At 35.6% G+C, this 10,502-nt stretch overlaps 1 non-coding gene across 1 annotated transcript; it reads left to right on the top strand.

The window, feature by feature from the left end:
- The first annotated feature begins 6,546 nt into the window (after positions 1-6,546).
- LOC121205865 (small nucleolar RNA R71) lies at positions 6,547-6,652 on the top strand. The gene has a single exon (XR_005900938.1). It is a non-coding gene; the product is annotated as a small nucleolar RNA R71 (small nucleolar RNA).
- The last annotated feature ends 3,850 nt before the right edge of the window (positions 6,653-10,502 follow it).

Raw genomic sequence — 10,502 nt, 5'->3', positions numbered from 1 at the left:
CTACGTCATTCGCCACTACTCCGTTGGTATCCATTTGCTATATGAATACACATTTTAATATTGTCAGGAGTTGCCACACTATCATTACTTATATATATGTATGGCATGTATAGCTAGACTCAAATACGCTAGGTTAGTCCGAGAATCGACTAAACCATAGCTCTGATACCACTAAATGTAACACCCCTTACCCGTATCCGACGCCAGAATAGGACTCTAGGCTTTACCGGACTTAAACATTCACAAACATGCAAAACCAGGTCACAAAATTTCATTCCAAATTAAAACCGATCAAACAAAATCATATTATATTTATTATGGACCTACGAGGTCTAAAACGTACATTAAAAGCAATCCAAAACTAAACCGAGAACTTAACGAAAATTCTAAGAAAATTTCTAGGTTTAGGCCTCACACGCTGTATGGAGGTAATGCACACGCTTGTGTGCTTTGGGACATGCCAGTATCCCGTACCGGTGTGGAATTTCTAGAATTTATTTCTCATTTCACACCTAGAGGGGTTTTCACACGGCTGAGCACACGCCCGTGTCCCTAGCCCGTGTCCTTCACATGACCTAGACACGCCCGTGTCATCATCCGTGTCCAAAAACCTCGACATTTTGTTTCTGACGTCAGCGTTCACTTAGGGACACACGGCCAAGGCACACCACCATGCGCTAGGCTCTGTCCTCCAAACTGCTGAGACACACGGCCATGTCTTTGCCCGTGTGTTTACTACCATGCATAGTGACTTAGAAATTTTAGGTGCAAGGGACACACGGCCATTCAACACACCCATGGGGTAGACCATGTGTCACGCATGGTCTAGACACACGCCCATGTGTCTACTCGTGTGAACCATTTAAAGGCTATTTTGCAAACCAATAGTCACTCACAATCACTCCCTTTATAACATGAAACATGACATATTCAAGCACTCAAATATTCCCCACCATGGTTCTCTCACATCTTCATAATGTTATTCTATTTCACATTCATTTGCTGTACCATTTAAAGGCATTCCACACTAATTTCATGCATTATTAAACTTGTTACCATAACTTCAAATTGTGCATTCATGCATATAATCATTTTGAGCCATTAGGTCATCCCTTATCCTTTACCACTCAATTCATACTTTACCATACATTCATCAATCAACAACATATCACATCATTATCTTGCACTCATCAAGCAATAACATATCCTACCATCAAAACACTAGCGCATGCATGCATGGGTAATTAGATTACAACCCCAAATGATCAAATATGACCCATATCACATGGCCATTACAAAATGAATCATCATTAGCATAGGCCTTCACAATTTGGCCAAATAGCATGACACATACCACAAAACGACCAAGTTTCCTATACATGCCATACTGAAAAAAATAATTTCACTATACCCAATAGTCTTTTGATAGTGTGATCGAATACTCCGACAGCTTTCGATCCCCGAGCTAGCTTGGCAGAACTACAAAGGATGAAAAGAGAGGGGAGTAAGAATTAAAGCTTAGTAAGTCCACATACAAATAATATGAAATGGTAGTAAGGAATCAACATGCAGAAATATAGCAACATAAACATAAACATTATTCATCATTCAAACCTTCTTGCTTACTCATCATACTAACATCTATATATACGTGCTCATCGTAAATCGATCTTTATTAAAGCATTACTCATAAGTTTAGCATACATACCTATACTCATCGTAAAGTATCCATAACCATACCTCTTTCATATGTCCTCCTTGAGACTCTCACTACATTCATTACATTACCCGTTGAACTCTTGGAATAGTATTGGATACGCGATAACTTTGAACATAAGTGCCACATATACAAACGTAGCCAAAGCTACCACATAACATTAACACATCCATAATGAACTCAAACCTCTCAATGAGCTCAGATGTTAATGAATCGCACCCATTATGAACTCGGACCACTCAACGAGCTCGAATGCTCACATCCATAATGAACTCGAACCTCTTAATAAGCTCGGATACCACCTGTCTCACGAACCCCGACCACTCAACGAGTTCGGACGTCTTAGTTCCTAGTGACATGTCACTTGCATCCTAAACTATTCCTAAGGTTCAAACGAGATTTTTCCTCACTTAGTATCACCATCGTACTTGCTCGTAACGTCGTGGATAAAGACCATAATAACATTCATGCTTTCATGACAATCAACAAGCATAAAACTCATAATTACAATAAAACATTTATTACAATGTATTAAAGCATTAAAACATACTACAACACCACATTATTTGCATATGTACTTACCTTGGTACAAAATGATGATCCTCGATCAAGTCTCGGTTCACATTTTTCTTGATCTATAATGTCAAATTTAACTTATTTATTATTCACATTGTTCAAATGGGTCTATAATTCATCCTTTCACAAATTTACATTTTGACCCCTAAACTTTCACATATTTACGATTTAGTCACTAGGCTCGTAAAATGAAATGCATGCATTTTCTTGGTTACCGAAGCCTAGCCAAACCTTTACTATGCTCATATCAGCCCATATTTTCTTTTATTTCATATTATTACTATTCGCTTTTACACTTTTACAAACAAGTCCCTTGTTTAGGTGTTTTCACTAAAAATCACCTAGTAAAATATGCTTATCATGCATCAAACATTCATATTCTTTCATTAATCATCAAAATACATGCATGTTACACATGGGTCAAATTTTATACATGAACCCTAGATTAAAATATAGCTAGAAATGGATAAATCATGCTTCAAGGACTTCAAAAATATAAAGAACATTAAAAACGGGGCTAGGGAGCACTTACAATCAAGCTTGGAAATGTTGAACAAAACCCTAGCTATGGCTATTGAGAAATTCAGGCAACACTTGAAGAAGATGGATACATTTTTGCTTTGATTTTCTCTTTTCACATTTTTGCTTTGATTTTCTCTTTTTATTCTTTTAATTACCAAATGACCAAAATGCCTTTAGGGTTTCTCTTTTACATTTTTCCTATGCATATCCATTTTTTTCCAATATTTTAAAAAGTGGTCAAATTGCTAATTGGGATCCTCTAATTCATAATCTAAAGCAATTTCATGCTTCAAGCTTCGAGAATACAAGTTTTACACTTTACTCAATTTGGTCCCTAAAATGCAATTAGACATTTTATGCATAGAATTTCTTCATCAAACTTTCACATAAGCATGCATTCATAATATAAACATCATGAGACTCATAAAATAATTATTTTTATCTTCAGATTTGTGGTCTCAAAACCACTGTTCTAACCAGGCCCTAATTTGGGATGTTTCAGTATAGATAAACTGCATCCACATTTTGGCAACCAGAAACACAATAGCTTGATTAAAAGATAATGGGACATTGGTGGTCAGTTGGCATTTCCAAATAATAAATATCTAATTCATTGATAGCGACTGAGACATAATATGAAGGATTATAGAAAGTACAGATATCACGATGAGTAATAGGGACATCTTTTCCCTGAATAGTAACATTTTGATATTCGACATCTGGGACCATATTATTTTCCCTTCCTTTAAGGGATGCATAAAATTTGTACACCACAGAGACGATCATCAAGTGTTTTGGTGTAAGGCAAAAATCAGTCCAAAGGTTTGCCTGGACCAAATCCCATATTCCGTCATTCAAATTGAATGACGGGTCAACCCCGCATTCTTGAATAAAATTCTTGCCTTGGAGTTCCAAGAAGTTCATTTCAACTTCTTAGCTCCAAAATTGGGTGAAATTGAATACCCTCAATTTTCTCATTTGCATAGTGCAACATACTTTTTAGGGAGCCATTTAAATACAATATATATTAAAGAAATCTAAAACCCGATGAATATAAATTAATAAGTAAAAATAAAAAAATTTAGAGTTTAAGAACGAGTCACTAGAGTTCTTTTTCCGTGTTATGGCATGAAACAATGTTTGTCAAATGTGGAGAGCACTACAATGTGTAGCAATGGCGCATTGGGAGTAGAGGAACTTGTAGAAAACAACAGAAATTAGGCTCAAAGGTGAGTGGGAGGAGGTCGGCTGCTGTTAGGGGTGCTTAGGGAGCTGTATAGGATTTGTTTTAAGGAATAGGATTAAAACAGGTTATATTATATATAGGGACCAATAGGGTTACGCAAAAAATGAGTCAATTATTGTAAACCCAACTCCAGTGTCGTGACACAGGGTGTTTGTGTCGCGACACCACACTTCAAATACCCAGATTTTAGGTTGGAAGTTTAGTGTCGCAACATGGAAACATGTTGTTGTGACACAGACCCAAAATTTCAAATTATTTTTGGTTCGAAATGTCTTATTGTCACACCAAGGTGTGGTGTCGCGGCACAGGTTTGAAATTTGAAAGGTTGTTAGATTCGAAGTGTTGTGTCACAGCACTAAGAAATGATGTCACTACATGACCTTAATTTTGAAAATCCTAAAGGTTTGGAGTTTCATGTCACCACAGAGGTTCGTTGTAGTGGCACGGCTTTTATTTTTTCAAATTCTTCTTGTTTTTAGGTGTGCCAGTCCCTTCCATTTATTCCTAATTCAAAATATGTCCCCATTAACCTTACCCTCACTTCTTACAATCAAAATCCTATCCTAATTAAAATTTACTAAACTAATTGAAGTTCAAATTTTGGAAACAAAAAAAATAGTTTACACTAATGTACAACACAGATTAAAAATTTCAATGGTTAATTAGGTGTGGCTATCGGACTCATCTGATAGCTTGTGAAGTTAATCCACCAAATTCTTATTCCGTTGCTGATAGTCATAGTTTATCCAAAATATTTCTTTCTCTTTGGGGTCTTTCCACTTGTCACGCTCCCTCGATCTATGTTTTCCTACACAAATTGAATCAAGACCATACCTCCAACCAAGATTGTTAGGGGTAATATTAGAAATTACATAACAATCCTCCCCTAATGTATTTCATAATTCCTAATTTTGGTAAATATTGCCACGTTTAAGCACCTCTCCTTCGCCATTGATTTTAATAATCAACTCGTTTTTCACAAGAATCGATAGTCGAACTAGACTTGGCCAAAAATGGCCTACCCAACACAATGAGAATTTTTTGGTCCTCTTAAAAGTAAAGGACAACAAAATCGACGGGGATAATAAAACCCCTCACTTTAACCAACACATCTTCAAGTACACCTTTGGATTGTACGAGAGACCTATCGACTAGTTGCAGTGTGATTGTCATTTTTTTTCCCCAATCCAAGTTTCAAATAAAATATATAAGGGCATCAGATTAATATTGGCCCCTAAATAGCAAAGAGCCTTGCTAAAATATTTGTCCCCTATCTTTACAGGAATTGTAAAGCTACCTGGATCTTTTAATTTTTGGGATATTTTTCGAGCAATGATCGTATTACTAGAGGTGTCGATATTAATTTGCTCACTTGTCTTTAGTTTCTTATGCTTAGACATTATTTCTTATAGGTATTTGGCATATTTTAGTATCTTGTCTATTAGCTCTAGTAGTGGCAAATTAAGATTAAGGTATTTAAATAAATATAAGAAACTTACGAATTCTGCCTCTTCCCTTTGTTGTTTATCCTCTAACCTTGACGGAAATGGTATGTCCTTGGACACTAGTTTCGAGTGTTGAGTGATTTCTAGTTCAGCTACCGGTTCAGATAATTTCTCTATTTGTTCTTCAAATTTAGGCTCATTAAGGGTTTCGTCAACTATCTCAATCTTGTCATCCTCCTTTTGCATGGGCAGATTTGGGTTTACAAAATTCTACCTTGAGCATAGTGCAATTGAATCCATATGTTCTATTTCGTCCTTTCGGGGATTATTTTTCGTATTACTCGGAATTCCCTTACCTATTTGTCATCCCATATCATTCAATGCACTTACAATGTTGTGCATTTTTACTTTTAATTCGGCCACATTGACACCAGTTTGGGTGCACTCAATCTTGACCTGTTGAAAATCAGATCTCATTATTGCATCTTACCTTCGATTCGATTCAATTGTTGACCACAACCCAAGTGATCACTACCAGTGGATCTTTCTTGAAATCGTTGAACATGTGAAGGTTGATATGGAGGATTTTGTCAATTTAGAGTTGGGCTTCTGCTACCTAGATTGCCTCCGCATTTTAGATTCGAATGGTCTCTCCAACCAGGGTTTTAGGTGTTTGAATAGGGATTTTCGCCCCTATTGCCCAAATTATTCACTTATTCCAATTTGGTTTTTGAGTATAGCACATAGTTTCAAGTGACATCATTCATGGATGACTAAATGGTGATCATGAGATGATGTAGTTTTTCTAAAATCTATTGATATTTATCATCCTTTTTGAATGCTTTAGCCTCCAATGACTTCGAATTATATGAGAAGCGCTCATTAGGCCATATGTAAGTATACATAGCCATGTCTTCGATTAATTAACAGGCTCACTCGTAAGTATTTGTCATGAAAGCCCCTCTGGATGAACATCTAATTCAACTCTTAAGCTACCATCCAATCCATTGTAGAATATTTGTAATTGCAACCGTTCTTTTATTATATGATGTGGGCACTTTCTTAGAAATGATTTAAAATGTTCCCATGCTTCATATAAATTTTCACCTTCAAATTGCTTGAAGTTGGCAATGTTGTGCCTCAATTGGACGGTTTGACTAATGGGCAAAAACTTTTCTAAAAATTTCCTCGCTAGTTTGTCGCACATTGTGGTAGAGCTAGGCTCTTATGAATTCAACCATTCATATGCGTTGTCACTTAACGAAAAGGGAAATAATTGAAGATGGATTGTGTCATTGGTAACTCTATTATACTGAACATATCACAGAGTTTCAAGGCACACTTTAAATATTGATTCGAGTCTTCCATCATATTGCCCCAAAATTGTAAATTATTTTGGATTATCTGGATGGTAACTGTCTTGATTTCAAAATTATTGGCATTGATCATCTGCCTCAGACTGCATTTAAAGTGGATAGTAGGCATACGCGCAGGGTTCACTCTTATTGAGTCATCAACAACTCTCTTCAGAACTGTGCTTTCAATTTTGGTGGTTCATCAAACAGAGGATTTTCCCTAGTTAAGTTAGCTACCAGGGTGGATCTTTTGCATTTATCAACAGATTTGCCTAAGAATTCTCTCCAGTTCAGGATTTGGCTTGATTGGGATGGTTTCACTTCGAGTCATACATGAAATGAAAGAGAATTTGAAATAACATCCATCCTATATGGTCAATGAAGGGTGTTATTCATGCGTTATCTCTTAATCTCATTTATGTTTCCTTGTTTGCAATTGCAACAAGGAATTGGATATTAAACAACCAGAGGGATATGGCCAGTAAGAAAGCACCAATCTTGATAAGGAATATGGAAGAGATGGTGGAATTTGATCTTGGCTCGATTGTGTATGATTAGATTACCAAGTATGGTAAAAAAGGTATAAGCTAAACATCCACTAAAATTCCCATCTCTAATTTTTTAGCTTCTTAAGTAGAAACCAAAGTTTGTTCAAACCATTAAGCACTATGAAAGAAAGGTTGTTGTGTTGAAATTCTCACCCAAATGGCTCAAAGGAAAGCATGATTCAATTGATCCAACTAAAGGACAAGAAGAAGCTAAACTGACATTGTGACTATAACAGTAGTCAACAAAATTTCCGCCACAATGACCACTAGAGCAGGTACTGCGAGCAATCTTGAAAGGTTCAATAGGATGGTGGAGCATTTTACTACTTCCTTTGAATTTCAAAGCCATATAATTGTTCTCCTAGTTTCAAAATTCAAGGACATTTAACAGATTCGAGATAGAGAAATTGCCATATATAATGAATTATTAGTTTGACACATATAGTGATGTTTTAGCAATTCTTTTCATAAAAAAAAGAAGAAGAAGAGATTGAAAGCCGGATGAAAGATGTTTTACTCCTACTGATAGGACTTTTTTTAATTCTTTTGTTATTACAAACATTATTTTGATTGGTTTATTTTGTTATTTCTTTACAAATATTTGTAATGATGAACTTCATAAACTTTATTGGTGAATGGTTAATGTTACTTTGATATACAAACTCTTATCCTCATCTTACTTAGATATAATTCTAGTATTTTGATTATTGATTAATAGTTAATTTGTTTAATTATGTTTTAAATTAAGTTTGATGGATTAAGGGAAATGTATTAAGGGGGAGCATTTGTTGTTACTATTGATGAGCTTCCTTATTTGAATTGGTTTTGTTCAAAAAATTGCTAAAAGAAAATATTATTGAGGCAAGTTTTTGAAGTGGCTTGCAAAGTGCCAATGATAGTGGCCACTACAATTAACATTGTGACAATCTTAGTAACTTGCCATGTTTGGAGTTGATAATTTTGGAAAAAAATATTTTGACTTCGAATAATGCTGATTTTGTGGAAGTATGAAAGCTAGTCTATGAAGATCAATCTAATCAAAACAACTTATCCTGAATATTTGATCGGATCAAGCAATCAGATCCCTTAGACTATAGAGATTGGACTGGGATAACATTATATATATTTCTCTAATAGTCCATTTTATATTAGTCTTTATTATTATATTGCATTTGTTATTTTTTAGCTTTTGTTAGTAAGGGATTAGATTGTAATTGATACAGTATTTTGCCAAGTCTCGAAGCTCTTATATATTTGGAAGACTTCCTAAGTTTTGTATTGAATATTGAGAGCACTTATTTGTTTATTGAGGAACATATTTTATGAGTGCAATTTGGTTTGTTTCTTAGTTTACTACCAAAGTTCTTTGAGGGAGAATTTATAGGTGGGTGATCAAAATATTTAAGTACAAAGGTGAGTTTGCTATGCCGGTATGTTATAAGACTTGAAGACTACAACCAAATAGGCCTACAATGACACTTTTTTTTACTTATGTTTTTACTTACGATGACGCAAAAAAGGTTGGCATAAGCTGTAACACCCCAAACCCGGCCTAGAAGTTAGGCCTGAATCTGGCGTGTCACATTGAAGTGTTTTTCGAAAACCATGTTTTCATTGAAAACCCTTCTTACTATTTAAAACCTTTGGAAATTTTAAAACTTGTGAAACGTTAATTCCCTTAAAACCTTACTTGCTGCGGAAGCTTAATTTTAAACAATTGCGGAAATGTGATATTTTGAAAACCAATTGTTGTTTTGGAAAACCGCGTACTACTTCTAACAGATATTAAGCATACTAAATAAATTTCTCAAATAAAAAGTTAAGAGAATAAACAGGCCTTAATACAACCCAAATCAAAAACCAAAGTGCTTAACTAAATAAACGAAATAGAAAAACATGTGCAGTTGTGTGGTCGTCTTCGAGTCCCTCTATGACACCGATCCACCTAACGCTGGGGATTACCTGCACAGTTAATAAACAGGGTGAGTTTACAAAAACTTAGTGTGTAATCCCCTCCTAAACTAAAATAGTTAGTAAACTGACAGAATTCAAAATCAGTCTGGGCCAGAGCCCATTACAGTAACAGAACAACGTGTGGTGTGGGCCAAAGCCCAGTATAATTTCACTTGGGTCTCAGCCCTCATTAGAATCAATTGGGCCTAGCCCATTCTGAAAATCAATAACAATGCATACAGTAACAGCCTGGGCCTGAGCCTTATTCAAAACGGTGGCCTTTGGGCCTTAGCCCATATTAGCCTCAATTGGGCCAAAGCCCACATCGTAATAATATCACAATAATATCATACATGCAATGTTGTGCAACCCACCCCAATAATCCAACCGCTACACACCAACTCCGTCCCCCGGTACACATCATGTGGGGATATAAATATCGACCCACCCATCCGATATACATCAATGGTAGCTCGGTTGCGATACTACCTTCATTACAGCAAGCTGCTAATCAAATATTAGGCTTAATAGCCATCAGTGGATCCACGGTCGTCAAGCAACCATGCGATCCTCATATACTTCCTCCGTTCCATAATTCCCAACCCATGTAATATGTCGTGTATGTCATGCTCAATCATCACACGTGTATGCAGAATGGCCATACTCAGTAACAGTCTTTTAAACATATATTAAGAGCATATCAATCATACAACCAAAGTCAAGTCAATTAAAATGCAGTCATACATTCATAATCAAATCAATCAAATTCGAAGTCTAAGTCGGTCATTTACCCTCAAGGGAAAAATAGTCATTTTACCCTATAGGGGTATGTCGGTCCTTTTAACTACAAGGGTATTTCGATAACTTTATAAATCGAGGGTGTTTTGGTAATTTTACAAATCGAGGGTATTTTGGTAATTTTATAAATCGATGGTATTTCGATAATTTTACAAATCGAGGGTGTTTCGATAATTTCACAAATCGGGGGTATTTCGATAATTTTACAAATTAAAGGTATTTTAGTAATTTCACAATCGAGGGTATTTCGGTAATTTTACAAACCGAGGGTATTTCAATAATTTCACAATCGAGGGTATTTCGGTAATTTTATAAATCGAGGTTATTTCGATATTTCAGTAT

This window comes from Gossypium hirsutum, chromosome A08, assembly GCF_007990345.1.
Source record: "Gossypium hirsutum isolate 1008001.06 chromosome A08, Gossypium_hirsutum_v2.1, whole genome shotgun sequence".
In the NCBI taxonomy this organism is placed as follows: domain Eukaryota; kingdom Viridiplantae; phylum Streptophyta; class Magnoliopsida; order Malvales; family Malvaceae; genus Gossypium; species Gossypium hirsutum.
The sequence above is the reverse complement of the archived record's forward strand: the minus strand, read 5'-3'. Positions and strand labels throughout refer to the sequence as shown.